The 17,148-nt window shown below is 36.1% G+C and overlaps 1 pseudogene; it reads left to right on the top strand.

The window, feature by feature from the left end:
* The first annotated feature begins 8,803 nt into the window (after positions 1-8,803).
* LOC102883948 lies at positions 8,804-10,972 on the top strand (annotated as a pseudogene).
* The last annotated feature ends 6,176 nt before the right edge of the window (positions 10,973-17,148 follow it).

Genomic DNA, 17,148 nt, shown 5'->3' with positions numbered 1-17,148 from the left:
CCTGAAAAGGAGAGTGATTTGCCCGTCACTGCAAAGCTAGGAAGCGGAAGAGCCAAATTTGAAGTCAGATCTCTCTTGAGTTCTTCTACTCTTTCTGTAGTACTGGCATTCGAGGAAGTGGCAGGCATTGGGTGTTTGATACAGATTTGCAGAGTGTTCCAACAAGACAGCCTGACAAAACACAGCAACAGGAAACCCAGAGGCAACTGAGCAGTTGGCACGAATGACATAGTTAGAAGGCAGCACAATTGGTTACAACTAAAATACCCAACAATAGAACAACAAAAAATACAATTATTTTAAAGTAAGTTAGCATTCATTGATATTTTTACTATCTGTCAGGCTCTATTCCAAATATTTCACCTATTTTAACTTCTTTAATCTTTGTAACAAACCTTTGAGGTAAACGTTATTATTCTTTCAATTTTACAGAGAAGTTAAGTAACTTGCACCAGGTCATTGGAATTTGATTCAGGCAGTCTGATTCCAGAGAATGCACACTATTAATCATTATGAAAATTGGAATGTATCATTATGATGACATTACCACATAGTAAAATTATAAACATGTAGCTATACCAATAAATGTATATGGAAAATATTACCAATTTAAAAATATTAAATAATTTGTTCGGTTACATGCTACAATAAGTATAAAACATTTAATATGTAGTTTATGTATTATATTTAAGGGTAGTATTTCAAAGGGCTATATTCGTTATCCCTTGCTGTGTAACAAATTAACCAAGATTTAGCAGCTTTTGAGAACAACACTTATCATCTTATAGTGTCTCTAGATGAGGAATCTTGATACAGCTCATTCTGGTTAGCCAGCTCAGGCCTCTCGCAAGGATGCAATCAAGGTGTTAGCCAGGGTTTCAATCATCTCAAGGTTCAACTCAGTGAGGTTCTGTTTCCCAGCCCACTTATGTGGCTATTGAGTGGCCTCAGGTCCTAACTGACTGTTAATCAGAGACATCAGTTCCTTGCCATTTGGAACTCTGTATAGGAGTGTTGACAACGTGGCTGCTAGAGAGAGAGAGAGAGAGAGAAAAGAGAGAGAGAGATTGAGAGAGAGAGAGAGAGAGAGAGAAAGGGGGGTTGGAGTAGAAGAGAAAGAGAGGTCATAGTCTTTATGTGGCCTAATCTCAGAAGCGATTATCACTTTTGCCATATTCTATTTGTTGGAGTGAGTCACTAGGTCTAGCCCACACTCAAGGAGAAGGGATCACATGAAAAGGGCCTGAATACCAAAGGTGGGGATCATTGTGGGCCATTTTAGAGGTTGCTCACAACAAGCATAGGATGTGTTTTATTATTTATAGCCCTTTAGGAACATATTTCTTCAAACAATTTTGGGCATATTTCTCAAAATAAAATACTTTAAGCAAAGCTTTTGATGAGTTTCGAAGCTCTTAGAAATAAAAGCTAATATATATCAATATCTGATAAATAGTGCTGGATAGTTGAAATAGCTCATATGTGTTATCTCACTAGGTGCTTGGAAGAGGTTTTGAATTCTAAGTTTCACACTTTTTTTAAAATGTCATAATGTCTTTCTCGTTACTTACCATTGGAACACATTAAAAGAAGGGAAATATAAGATTTCACTGATTGGCCCAGCACTGAGTCTAGGACCTATTACAATAGAAGAAAAAATTAAGGAAGAAGGAAGGCTTAAAAGAATAGGTGGAAAAGAAAGTTAATGAGAGAATAATCATATTTGTGAATTCTACTTGGCCTGGTGGAGACATCTTATAGTCTCTTGAGATATAGAACTTAAGGCCAGGTGAGAGGTTAGGACTGGAGAGATTTTTCTTACTTTTAATTTTTGATCGTAATGGTAACATACATTTGTAGCAAAACATTCCATTTTTAAAAGCATAAAGAAGTTAAACTGCATTGTATTATAAAGTGAGAGGAGTTGAGTTTGACCAGAAAGCCTAAGACAAGAATACCCTAAAGTAAAGTAGGGAGTTTCAAAGATCAAGGGAAGGCTGAAATATTTTCAAGAACATATAAAGCCAACATTCTTTTTTTTTTCTTTATTTCCTCTAATTTTCAGTAGAAACTGTACAATATGTGACTATATATGCATGATTGAAAGGGGCTGTTTTTCATATCTCAGGTGACATGGTATAGAGCAGAAGCATGAAGGACCCAAGAAACTAAGGCTTTGAGGATTTAATAAAATACCAAAGCTGCAAAGCCAGCAGTCTGAAGAACTACGATTCAAAAGCAAGACATCTCTCTCCAAAGACTCTCTTTTTAGCAACCATATTGTTTTTCCACATCCTATACTACCGTTCCACTGATCCACATAGAGATTTAGGTCTAGGTAAGCTGAAGCCAAAACATTCAGAGAAGGCGAAGCTATTGAAAGAAAATCCCTACAGTGGAGTGTTTAGAAATATTCACAGTGAGGAGATGCTCAAAGAAACTGAAAACAATATAATCAAGAAGGAAAAAATGTGAGTATTGCATAAACGATTAGATGAAGAGTTTCAAGAGTTGGAAAGTCAGTAGTGTCAAGAGTTGTCAGGGGTTTACACAAATAAAGGTAACAACAAAGCCCTTGGAATTGGCAAGAAGGTTACAGACGACTTTAGAAAGAAAGCAACGTTAGGGGAGGGAGGTATGCAAGGTGAGGGTATGTGAAACCTAGACCCCATGAGGTTAAGACAAATGAATGAGTAGAGGTAATAAGTGAGTGTTTGATAAGGAACAGGATATTTACATGGCAGTTTCAAATTAACTCCCAGATCTCCCTCTTCGTGATTGAAATACAGTACTCGTTCTACCAGACACTGTCAGTGTTGATAGCTCACAGCTCACATGTGAATAAATACCCACTCCCAGTGATTACTCTCGCCTGAAGAGAGCTGTTTTTCCCCCACACCCACACCCACACCCACACCCACACACATGCACACAGATTATATTTATTTCTCGGGTTATGTTTACATGCAATGACTCATCAATATATGAGTATAAAGTTCTGGCCTCTTACTCTAAATTTTGGACAATTCTGAGGGGCCATCCCTGCTCCTGGTTTTCGTGTGGGTCAGCTGAGGCTTTTGTTTTGATCACTTCACAGCTCAAGTTCTCGCTCTGCCTAATCATGCTTCTTTCATTCTTCCATAGATTTTGATTTTAAAAACAAGCCTCCCAAATCTTTCTAAACACAAATCTTCATCTCCAAGTGGCTTTCCAAGGAACCCACCCTGCCACAATGATGAAAAGATATCTGACCTCTTCTAACTCTTTCTCTTCTCTGGGTTGACAGTCTTCATGTGGAAATTTCACTAGAGATGTTTGAAAGTGGAGCAGTCACATGATGAATCTTTGGTCCCTAAAGGATTCCCTGGAGCCTGAGCCTACCTGTCAACCAATAATGGACCAATATACAACAAGATTTTCTGTTTACTTTTTAAGCACCTGAGATTTATGGTTCTGTGTTGAAACAGTTAATCTACCCAGACTAATATGAGGCAGTGATTATGAATTTTTTAGTAACCAAATATTAAGTAGACATTTTATCCTACCTCAAAACTGGAGTGTTTTCTCTCCATTCTTTTTGCCAGCCAATTGGACTACTGGTAAAAGAGTCTTTATTTGATATTCTCAAGTGACCTTTCCACTCCATCTTTACTTGTAACTTTTCAGTTGCATAATGGTAATTTTTGAAGCCGTTCCCCAAATTTATTGAAAGAAATACGAGGCAAAAATATAACCCTTTCCTTTGGAAATTTGAAGTGATTAAATAAATTCCTAATGAAATAGCTGATATACAAACCACATGCAAAAATGGTACACACAGTCTCAATCTTAGATTTGAAAATAACTATAAACCTATTATAGTCTAGATAGGTAAGATGAGTTGAAATACTATTAAACCGTGTATCCCAAGCTACAGTTTCTCTGATAAAATGGCAATTTGGATAAATGACTCTCCATCATTAACAGTGGACCAAAGATATAATTCATTCAGTAAGTGCGAATCATACAAGACAAATAAGAGTAGACTACATCAACAAAAAAAGAAGCCATATGCTTTAGCCAGAGTACAAAGCTATGCACTGCATGTGCTTTTTATTGACTCATTAAAAGAAAATACTAAGATACACTCTAAGAAGTAAACTTTATCAGAAACTGTGAATGGTCTGAGATTTAAATTTTTATGGCTATTGATAGAAGACATAAGACCCCTGGGTCAGAGGCAAAGAACAGTTTAATACTCATAGCAATAAGAGAAGCCAAATTATCGGCTTTTTTTTTTTTTTACCCTGATTCCTTGCGCCTAATTCCCATGTAGCAAAATGAAGAGGAACAAATGGCACCTGCACACACACTAGATTGCCTTACATAAGCAGAGCCCAGAGTTTCTAAACCTGAATTGTTTAATATGGGTGGTAAGCATGCCCTTTGTTCCAAAAAGAGATGTATCTCTATTTTCCAGGGCTGTTATCAAAACTCCTCTTGGTTCCAGGGGAAAACAATCTCTGTCATCCAAGGCTGTTCACTATAGAAACATTCCTGAAAGATAGTCTAGAATCAAGAGCAATCAGTGTAATGATTGGAAGTGATACAGAAACTCAAGAGACCTGTATCCTAAAAACTCTGAGAGAAAGCCTTTTCTAAGTTTGTATATTAACAACAAAAAAAATAAAACTAATGTTTTATATAATCAACATTTTCACATGCTTATATTAAAAGTACTGAAAAGTATAAAGAATATCAGTGTTTTACTTTTCATATTGTGTTTAACATCAACTAGAATCATCTTTTGATTTTCTAATATCTTGATCCTTTTTAGAGGACAGAATATACTTCCAGAAAGCTATGAAGATTTGCAAGGCTTTTCCAAATGTTCTAAATTTATTTTTAATTTCTTTAATACTAATCTAGTTTCCTTTGGAATTTTATTCTCACATCCTACCTATGTGTAGAGCATTTGCCCTTCTGTTTTCCCTCCCTTTGTTACTGATCTATTCAAACATATCTCAGTGTTTTGTGCCCGAAGGAGGATTTTATTTGTCATGATGAATACCCAATTAGGCCATGTTTTTGATTTCCTGCTTTTATTTTCCCACTGTTGTACTCCTGAAGTCATAGTAATTGTTTAATTGACCAGAAAACATCTGATGATAACACTGGACCTCTGAACTCTTGGATCCTGTGAATGTCTCTGGAGGTTCTTTCATTTGGCTTCTGTTGTGGAACTGACATTCTGTGAGATTAATGGGCTGACCTAATTGAGGTCACTAATGAGCTATTCTTCTCTCTTGAAGGAATGTTTCATCCGATTTCTACACATACATTGCACAGCATCAGAGACATTCATTTTTCTAGCTTCTTTGCCTTATGATAGGATTGAGTGTCTTGGGAATTATTAAAAGCTTCATCATATACACACAGACATGTCATCTGCCTGGCCTTGGTAGGCATTTGCATCTGAGACTCACTATTAAAAGATAGTAATGAGAAAGAGACAGGAAATTGCTAACCTGTAGTTTTTGACCTATTGATCATAGTAGATATGGAAACGAATCTTGGTTAACAGCAGATATACTTTTCTTAGGAAGAATTGGGGCAGTAGTGATCAATTTAATGGATGCAAAGGTTGTAGGGCACGAAAACCTTGATATCTTTTACACAATAAACCAAATAAAGGCAATTGCATGGTAGCTATTATATTAAGTATTAGGAAACATACAAAGTACAATGAGTTGTGATTCTTTTATTTTAATAGTGGTATCTATGAGAAGAAAGAAGATATACAGGTATGAAAATTTATGCAGCAAACAGTAGAAAATAAAATAGTAAGGAAAAAAAACATATGACATAGGGAGCAAGAGAAAGTGATCCGTTATCAACAGGCAAGAATTTAAGTGTTTCAGGTTCACAAGAGAAACAGAGGGCTTCAAGCTGGGGGTGACAGCAGGTTACCTATCAATCTTGAGAGTGTATAAATCCCAAGTGAGAAGACACTTACAGGGGGAAAAACTACAATGATGAGAGAAAGTAATTATATAAAAACTGTTATTCAAATAGTCCAGGAAATATTAGAACACACATCAGACTCCATAAGTGCATATTTGTTCATATAGAAAAGATTAATTTTAGAAATCCAGTATTCAATGTTGAAATTAATATATGCAATATTAGGCACAGCATTGGAGAAATAGAAGATCAGAGATGATTAATAATAACAATCTTAGAATTGAAGTATGTGAGATTTAGAGTAATTTTAATGCAAGAGGCGTATTACTAGGACCATCAGTGAGACTTTACGATAGCAGTTCTTAACCTTTTTTTTTTTTGCCAGAGATGTCTTTGGTATTCTAAAGAAAGCTTTGTTTCCTCTCTTTTTCAATATTTCCAAGTTCGTGCACACACATTTGATTCAATTTGGAGTGTTCACGTGTTCTCTGAAACTCACGCACATATTCAGGATTAAGGAATCCTGCTCATAAAAATCTGTCAAGCCACCAATGGTCTATCATCACAGAGATCCATTTTGGCTATGACATGCCAGCAGTGCTGGACTCTGCTTCACAAAGTGAGGGATGGGGGTGAGGCAGGTCCTGGACACATTGGTCAGATTCTAAGCATAAAAAGCTTTATTGTTAAGCTATTTCCAGACAGTCTATATTCTAAAGAAGAGAGAAGAAATGCTTGTCAGGCAGCACCATTAAAAATGCTCAGCTCTGCCACTCCACTCATGAGCTATGGTTTCATTTCTGATGCCCAAATTTTCCCATTGTAGTTTACACTCATTTCTGTGACTATTTAAATCTTCAGTAACCATCAAAGAGTATACTTTGAGATGAGCATTATTTAACCTTTATATTTTTACTATTAATATGAGTACTATGCTCATATTACTCAAGATAGTCTACTTGAGTAATCTTGATTTCAGAGCTGGCCAAACCGAAACTGAGTTTTTTTAGATTGTTAATAACAACTCTGTCTGGCCTGTTCTGGACTGGGTAAGGAATCCGTATCCTATATACCTTTGTACTGCCTTTTCCATTTTATGGCCACTTGATTTCCAGACCACAACAATATGAAAAGCTCTGAATGTACTTGTTCAGGGAAGATTTTGAAACTAGGTTTTAAATGATTATTTAATTTATTTTTTCCACAATAAAAACATATTTTATTATTTTTTTAAATATTTTTTTCAATTTTCTCCCTCCCTCTCCCCATTCCCTTCTGGTAACCATTAGTCCATTGTCCCCATCCATGAGTCTCTGTTTGTTTGTCCTATTCATGTGTTCCTTTTAGGTTTATATCCTACATATAAGTGATATCATGTGGTTTTTCAACCTTTTCTGTATGGCTTATTTTGCTTAGTATGATTATTTCAAGGTCCATCCGTGTTGTTGTAAATGACAGTATTTCAAGCCATTCTGAGAAAAAAGAACGAAGCTGGAGGCATAACTCTGCCCAACTTCAAATTATACTACAAAGCAACAGGAATCAAAACGGCATGGTATTGGCAGTAAATCCATATTTATATGGGCAAATAATTTTAGACAAAAAAAGCCAAAAACATACAGTGGAGAAAGGAAAGCCTCTTCAATAAATGATGCTGGGAAAACTGGAAAGCCACCTGCAAAAAAATGAAACAATCTCCACACACCAAAATCAACTCAAATGGATTAAAGACCTGAATATAAGACCTGAAACTAGGTTTTTATAATTGATTTATTAAATCTTGATTTCAGTCTAGGAAATCTGTGTGTTTTTTTCTTAATATAGAGCATAGATTGATGGTGTTTGACTTTGTTGACCTATCCCTTCTTTCACATCTTCCTCCTTTTCAGGGCCTTCTTTATTTTCAGATCTCCTAAGATCCCATGCTGCCAAATTTTACCCATAATGAATAACCATGGGATAAACTCAAACTACTATAGAATAAGAATATTTAGCTTTTTGTGCTAGCTTGAATACTTACCAAGTGAACACCCATAGGAATCTGTCTTAAACTCACTATACTTTATCTGTAATATAGGGATTATAATAACTATTCTGAGAAACTTATTGTTGGGTTTCTGGTTTCCAGGTCCTCATGTAAGGAGCTTGGAAGTCACCACTCTGTCCTAATGCCAAGTGAAGAGCTGAACAGACTGAAAAATTAAAAACTCTTCTTGGATCTTGATTATCATTTTAGATGAGTATATACATATACTAAAATCCATCAAATAATATACTTATATTTTGTGCATTTCATAGTATAAACATTAAATGTCAATAAAATGAAGGAAAAAAGATTCTTCTTTTTCTCTATGCTGGATCTAAATCAGAATCTCTAATGTCATTATGTTTATCTAAAATAGAAATCTGAAATATGACAGTGAGAGTGAATATGTAGTTTCAGCTATAATTCTTGTTTATATATAGTTTTAACAATAGTCATAGGGTCTTAAAATATCATGTTCCTTATTTTAAGAATCTAATGTAAGGAACTCATAAAATGCATCCTGAATCACTCAAGTTTTAGTGTCACTCTTAGGTTCTGTCTCAGCCCAACATGTGACAGCTGAATCATAACTATCTTCTCCCTAACAAATTGATTTCCTCTCCAGTATTTGACATTTGTATTTTTTAATTACAAATTTAATGATAGTTGCTACATTAATGGAAACCACTCCCTGCTTGCCAATCTCTCTTTCACACACTCATATCAAACAAATATGTCTTCTCTGTTGCATCGCTATTTGTCAGCTTAACAGGTGATATAACTCTGAAGTTAAAAGGAAAATGTTGCAGCTTTCAGGTCAGGATGTCTGGAGAGATGGCTGTGGTACAGGAGGCTGAGGTGAATGTGGATGGCAGTGACCCCAGACTGAGCAAAAATGAGCTAAAAAAATGCCTGAAAGCTGAGAAGAAGGTAGTAGAGAAGTAGGCCAAGCATAAGGAGCTCAGTGAGAAACAACTAAGCTAAGCCAATGCTGCTGCCACCAACTACACCAATAACATCGGTGCCCAGTTAGAGAGCCTGGACCCAAACCAATACTAGAAGATCCTCAGTCAATCGGTCCACCAACTAAAGGTTAATGACTGGTACCCATCCAGATTCCATATAGACATCTCACTCACTCGCTTCATCTAAGAATAAAGTCACATGTAACCTGGGGACCACCCAGGTGACAGCATCTTAAAGGTGGCAGGTAGGATCCATGCCAAAAGAGCTTCTGGGGGAAAGTTCATCTTCTATGGTTTTCGAGGAGAGGGCGCCAATTTGCAAGTCATGACCAATTCCAGGAATTATAAATCAGAAGAAGAATTTATTCCTATCAATAACAAGCTACATTGAATTCAGGGGAATCTTTGGAAAACCAAGAAGGGTGAGCTAAGCATCATTCCCTATGAGAATACACCGAGAACTCCTTGCTTGCATATGTTACCTCATCCTCACTTTGGCCTCAAAGACAAGGGAACACAATATCGTCAGGGATACTAGGAGTTGTTTCTGAATGACTTTGTGAGGCAGAAATTTATCATTCACTCAAAGATCATCACATATGTAAGAAATTTTTGGATGAGTTGGGATTCCTAGAGCTTGAAACTCCCATGATGAACATCATCCCAGAGGGAGCTGTGGCCCAGCCTTTTATCACTTACCACAATGAGCTGGACAAGAATTTATATGTGTGAATTGCTCTGAACTCTACCATGAGATGCTGGTAGTTGGGGGCATTGACCAGGTTTATGAAATTGGACACCAGTTCTGGAATGTAGGAACTGATTTGACTCACAATCCTGAAGCACTATAGCCTATGTTCTACATGGCCTATGCAGAATACCATGATCTCTTGGAAATCATGGAGAAAATGATTTCAGGGATGGTGAAGCACATTACAGGCAGTGAAAAGGTCACCTACTACCCAGATGACCCAAAGGGACAAGCCTACGAGATTGACTTTACCCCACCCTTCCAAAGAATCAGAGTAGAAGAGCTTGAGAAAGCCCTGGGAGTGATGCTGCTAGAAACTAACCTCTTCGAAACCGAAGAAACTCACAAAATTCTTAATACCCGTATGGCAAAAGCCATTGAATGCCCTCCATCCTGAACAGCAGCCAGGTTCCTTGACAAGCTTGTTCTGGAGCTACTGGAAGTGGCATGCATCTGTGATCACCCACATATAATGAATGAGCCCTTTGACAAAACAGCACTGTTCTAAAGAGGGTGTAACTGAGTGCTTTGAGATGTTTGTCATGAAGAAGGAAATTTGCAATGCCTACACCGAGCTGAATAACCCCATGCGTCAGTGGAAGTTTTTCGAAGAACAGGCCAGGGCCACTGGCAATGAGAAGGCCATATACATAGATGAAACTCATACGCGAGATATAAAATTGAAAGTAACAAACAAAGACGAACGAATGAAAACTCATAGACACCGACAACAGTTTAGTGGTCAGCGGAGGGAAGAGGGGGAGGAAGATAAGGGTAAACGGGGTCAAATGTATGGTGACAGAAGGAAATTTGACCTTAAGTGGTGAACACACAATGCAGCATACAGATGACATGTTATTAATTGTACACTTGAAACTTATATAATTTTATTAGCCAATGTCGCCTCAATAAACTTAATAAAAAAAGAATTAAAAAAAATGTCTACAGGAATAGTAGGAATGTTTGATTTTATGTAGCCAAACTGGAGTTATATATGCTGGATTAACACAAGCTTCATTAAACATGTAGAGATATGATTAAAATAATAGATACTTTAGTATAGTTTTCTCTGATATGCAGACTAATGACTGAAGCTCTGTAACAGATGTCAGAACAATATTTCAAGTATTCCATTTTCCTTTCTTGTGGAATTTCTAAATAAAAAGGCAAATTATAAAGAGAAAAAAAAAGAGGAAGTACTTATGTTTCCTGCCATGAAACCTGAAGAAGGAAAATGTAGCAACTGCTAATACATTAGAAAGCACAACATGTGGCACTTTTGTCTAGAAAATAATAATTGCAAGTCACATAACTCAGACATCTTTTCAATTCTGTAAAAATCAAGAACTGCAAGTGAATTCTTGTATGTTGCTATCCATTTGGCTATAACAGTCCAGTCACCAAAAGAGAGAAAAGGAATTAAGAATTCTTTTTTTTATTCCTTGTTACCAAATAAACCATTTGTCTCTGAAAAAGAAAAGGAGAAGGAGGGGGAGGAGGAGGAGGAGGAGGAGGAGACAGAAAAGGAAGGAAGAAAGGAAGGAGGGAGTGTAGGAGGTGGGGGGAGAGAGAGAGATAGAGAGAGAGAGAGAGAGAGAGAGAGAGAGAAATGTTGCTTTTAGCCAAGAGGTAGATTTTGTTCTCCAAAAGAAAAAAAAAAGACAATGCATTTTTCTCTAGTGACTCAAAAGTTGTTTGTGTTAGGGAAATAGAGACAGTGACACGCTAAAACCAGGTGTGCTGTCAAACCCTCGCATCAGACAGAGTAAAGCCCTTCATGGTGCTGGACCATGTGCTGCCTTCTATGGGGGTCTCGGCCAATTCTTCTAGAATTACTCCTGCTAGCTTGGGGTCCTATGACGATCATCAAATCCATTTTGTAGTTTGCAAGGTCTGTGCCTTCTTTTCATTAGGAAGTACTTGCAAGCAGTGGGTAAAACTTCTAATTCCATTTGGATTTCTTTTCTAACGCTCTGGGGCTAGTAGTCCACAACTGGTCATTCAAAATGTATCATATGTAGATATATTAAAAAACTACAATAAATTTAGGTTAAAGTTAACTTAGCATCCAAATATAATATAAGAAATTTTATTTACCTTCTTTGAAAAATAAGCTATTTTTGTGGTGTTTTCTTTACATCATTACCTACTAATTTAACATAAGAAAATAACAGATAAAAATAGGTTAAGTAATTGGCACACATTTTCCCTAGGCTTCAAAAATACTTTGATATTCTTGCTGATGTCTGTGTCATGGAGAAGATTCTTCTTTTTTTTTTTCATTTATTTTTTTATTTTTTTATGGTGACTTTGGTTAATGAAATCCAATGTTTCAGCCGTACATTTTAACAGTAAGGCATATATATGTTTACACTGTGTGTTCACCTTCCACAGTTAGATTTATTTCTGTCACCACATATTTGACCCCCCTTACCGCTCCACCTCTTCCTTCCCCCCTCCCTCCACCCTCTGGTAACCACTAGTCTGTAGTCCATGTCCATGGGCCTCTGTTCGTTTGTCCTGTTCATTTGTTGCTTTTAGATTTATATCTCACATATAAGTGATATCATGTGATTTTCTACTTTTTTGGTCTGGATCATTTCACTTAGCATGATTATCTGCTCACCTCATCCATGTTGTTGCAAATGGCAGTATTTCATCTCTTCTTATGGCTGAGTAATATTCCGTTGTATATATGTATTACAACGTCTTTATCCAATCATCTATTGTAGGAGAAGATTCTTCCAAGGACATGAGTGCTGGTCGTTAAAAGAAGTGGACTGCCAGATGAGAACTTGACTTCTACTGAAATTCTTATTCACAGTTTTATTTCTCTTGAGCCTGACTACTAATCACTAATTCTGTTCTCTGTGCTTTTGTTTTTCTCGATTCCATAAAATAATATGAAATAAGATAGTTAAAATTTATTACATTTTGATCCTTTGGTTAAAATAGCTTAGCAATTATAAAATTGAATAAAAACATACTTTAATTTGTTCTCTTTTTTTTTTATTATTCTCTGCCTTTGCCCCAATCTGCCATAATGTCAAAATTTCTTTTTGGTGAATATATTTTCAACACAGGTGCAGTTTGTTTTTCAAACACTAGAGTATTGTATGATCCAATGCCCTCATTCTGACATCTGATTTTCAATGGCTTGCAAATCAAAACTTCGTTTTTATTTTCATTATCTTTCTTAGTACACTGATGCAAAGAACAAGATATTATATACATTTTGGGGGTACTTCATAATGTTTATCATACATTAACTCGAGCAGGAGTTTGATGGCTAACCCATAAACAGTTCTGAGAAGTCCAAAGAGAGACTAGGATAAACCATGGAGATGGGAGTAGTTTACAAACAGTTAAGAGAGGCTTCTGGTGATCTAACTAAAATAAATTGATGAAAAAAATAATAACTAAATGGCAAACCAGTTAAAAATAAACATAGAGGAGGAGTTATATAATCTGGTAATTTTTAAAAGTTTCAATAGCATAGTAAGGCAAGAAATTGATTGCAAATGGTTAAGAAAGCTCGGTGTCACTTTAACATGCAGCCTTCTTCCTCTCTGTCCACTGTACTCATTCAGCTACCATAACAAGTCAGATAAGGTGTAGTCCAATTAAAGACTCTTGGAACTGCTATAATTTTAAGCTTTGTGAGACGAGGAGGACAACTTGTCAAACTAGGAACACAAAATGCTCCCTGCCCTATTGCTTAGACTAGCACATCTGCAGGCTTTGCCCAGTCCTCACAATGAATTCCCATTCCAAATATGGAATGACAACAAAATCCTGCTTCTCACCCCAAAAGCAAATTCAAAAGGAGAGATTTTTTTCCTTTAAAGATGTGATATTTGGGATGTGTCCCAGTAACTTGTGTGGTCTGAGATATTTGTCATATAGTTGGATGAGAGCAGTTTCTTATGGAACTTGATATATGAGAATTCAGCTTATTTGGGGAAATCTATGGGCAATTTATTTCCATGTTCATGTTGATAAAAACCTGAGTTTTTGGATGCATGAGGTCTTAATAAACAGTAGCAGTTTATGATTTGAACAAAGTGCTGATATAGCAAAGGCAAAGCAAAAAGATGTGTCAAAATGGGAAATTTTTTTTACATCAGCTGCTGGTGTCTAAAACTCTGTTCAAGTAGTTTATTTAACAAGATGTAGGCTGTAGAAAGTTGAAGGATGTTTAATGTAAACATGCAATTATTTTCTCCCTGTAACCTTTGTACCCTAGGGGGATGCTGTCAGACTTGCTGATTGAAGGAACTCTTCCCAGCCAAGAAAACAGGAATTTTGATGAATATTTCTTGAATGCTGCTAAATTATTTACAGCACTGGAGATGTAAATAGCTGACCTCTTGGAGACATGGCATTTGCCTTCTGACAAAAATTGGGTAGTGAAGTTCATTTTTTATTTCATTTTATTTCTTAGTTTTGTGTAAAAAGTCCTTTTTTTCTTTTTCTTATAAAAAATTTGATACTCTAAAACTTTCCTGCTAATCCATCAGGCACTGCTTTGTTCATCTAAACATCTCCAGCCATTAGTTCAGTGCCTGAAACATGACAGAGGTCCAATAAATATTTGCTAAGTTGAAATAAACTAAAAGGTAATGGTTAGCATAGTTAAAATGATCCACCTTAATGGTAATTATTAATATAGAAACACAGTCATATAACTTTCAGATCTTGCTATAAAAACAAGACTTCTGATTCAAATATACTTATGGGTATTAAAGATATTCTTATTAACATGTAATTTATACAATAATGCTAAAGACAGGGCAGCCTAATAAGGTCTGAGGAAAGCCCTAATTATTTCTTTTATAATTGCTATTTTACATTGAAAATGCCCTGATATTGACATCATATAAGAGAATGAGAAAGAGCATGCAGAGAGGAAGATGGGATTAACTCTTCCAAAACGATTAACACTTCACTTACTATTTTGCCTTTATGAACACAATGGTGTGGAACATTTTCTGAACCACCTTCTCAGGACTCACATCTTCTCAGCCTACGTGGAGAGAGGACATAACACATTCCTCAGTCTATAAATTTATATATGTCTGTTCCATGCCCTTGTTATTAATTGCTCCTAGGTGCTTTGCTATTTTACAAAATGATATTTAAGGTTATTAATAACTTAGTCCCAATAACAATGGTACATTGTAGTTTTGTAGTTTTAACTCAGTTAATGTAGCTTTCACATAGTGGAGCAAAGTGGGGTCAGAAGTATCTGGCTTTAATTCCATGCTCCTCTATTCACATCCATGTGATCTTGGGCTTACTACCTAACTTCTCAAACTTAGTTTCCTCACTTAGGGGGAAAAACGGGGAATTGGAAGATACCATATATGAAACTGGCCAGAATGTACCCGGTGAAAACTGTGTATTCAATAACTGTGGATGATTTTCCTGTCCTCCTTGAAAATGATTGCCATATTAACCTGGGGATGCATGATGAAACACACTTAAACCCATTGGAAAATTCAGCTCAGCAGGCTGTACGGACTGATACTGGTTTGAACTTAGGTGGGTTGCTTAACTTCTTTGAGGCTTGTTTCCTCATTAAGAAAACAAGGATATTGAGAGAAGTAAAGGGACCTGGCACAGTGTCTGGCACAGAATAAGTGCCCAATAAATGTTACATTAATTTCTTTTCTTTATTTAGAATCTGTGTACTTGAAACTTATAACTGACTGTATTAGTTTGATAGGACACTTGAAAACTAAAAATTAACCCACTATATAGTTAGTTTTCCCTGAACTGCCATCATGGACTGACACAATTTTAAAAAATGGCTCAAAGCAGAAATTCTTGGTTCCCTAAATGCTGATAAGGCTTCATGAGATATTGATAGAATTTCACCCAATGTATTTCTATTTTAAATTCATCAGTAAATTATTTCACAGTCCAGGAAATGCTCTCATAGTACAATAACCTTAGGGTTTAGCATCCACTTTTAGAATTTCACTCATGCTAGCTCTATTCTTTTTTTAAAACCAGAAACATGATGGGCTAATCGGGGGAAGAAAAGGAAGGAAATAAGCCTGAGGGGTTCCACAGGCAACAGACAGTGAGCATTAGAACTGAAGCCTGGTTTCACTGAGAAACAAAATTCTTGCGTTTTTTGGTTTTTTGTTTGTTTGTTTGTTTGTTTTGGGTTTTGTTGGTGGTTTTTTTTTTGTTTGTTTTTTGTTTTTTTTTTTTGCCTTTTAACCACAGACACTATTGTCGGTCAGTTTGATAAAATATAAAATGAGTACTAGAGTGAAAGGAAATTTCCTTTTTTTAGGGATTGGGGACTAAATACTGAAGAAATGACTATGCATTCAGCAGAAACCTCTTTCAGGACTAAAGTTGGGACTGAACACGGAAGAGCTGGTAATTACTCAAGATCTAAAAAAGCATTTCATTTCATCAGGGACTGTCAAATTTTGTTCCAATTACTCCTCTTAGGACTCACCAAGGTCAAGGGGAAGAGTAGCAAGTTGGAGAGCGGTAAAAGGGTGTCTCTGCAACACAAGAAGGTCGCTTTTTGTCTGACGTGTTTGTGCTCACTCCACCACAGGATCCAAGACTAAAAGACGATCAGTTGTAAGAAAACGGTTTAGACGTCATAAAATCAGATAATAATGGCAGTAAATACAATAATTTTAATGATAAAACATACATGGTGTATTATGTGTGTAGTTTATTTGTTCGAGGCCTAGTTACATTTTTTTCTCACTAATGTGTCATATCCAGTCTTAGCATGTCCTAACACTCAAATCAAAACTAGGTGAGTGGTGATTTTCCTTAAAACTTACTTGAAATTGAAATGTTTAAGATTTTTTTTTAAGAGTGGTTAGTCCTGAGATTTCAAAATTTTCTAAGGTAAAATTTTATACTTATTACCAACCAAAACCTGATGTGAAAACCTACATTGTTGTAGGGCCATTTGTTGTCAATCTTCCCATTAGCCACTCGACTCTCTTCTCTGAATTTCCTGACTGTGCAGTTGCTAGCAGTGTAAAAAAGAACTCAAATTCTGTTCTAGCAGTCAATCCTCCCCCTTTCTAACTGATAGGGAGCTAAAAGCATTTTTCTCAAATCTTTCAATATATTTCTCTAAAAATTTATGTCAAGTTTCTTTCTGAAAGTAAAAGAGATTGCTTAAAGATTGGAATACTGTGAGGTTAAAAAAAAAGCTTTTCTGGCTAAAATGGACTTGAGTCAATTTGACATAAAATAAATATATTGAGCAGATTTAACACATTTGAGTGATGAGTTTGGTTTCACTGTATAACTTTTATTTCTGACAAGTAAGAGCAGACTCAGTCTTTTCTAGAAATAAATTGTTCATTAGAGTGAAACTCCAGCAGGTATTCACCATGGGGCCTGTGTTTACAAAACGAAGGACATGGTGCTTTATATGACTGACAGGGGTGTGTGGAATCTGGACACTAGAG

This window comes from Pteropus alecto, unplaced genomic scaffold (genome assembly GCF_000325575.1).
Source record: "Pteropus alecto unplaced genomic scaffold, ASM32557v1 scaffold3, whole genome shotgun sequence".
In the NCBI taxonomy this organism is placed as follows: Eukaryota; Metazoa; Chordata; class Mammalia; order Chiroptera; family Pteropodidae; genus Pteropus; species Pteropus alecto.
This window is presented reverse-complemented; position numbering and strand designations above follow the sequence as displayed.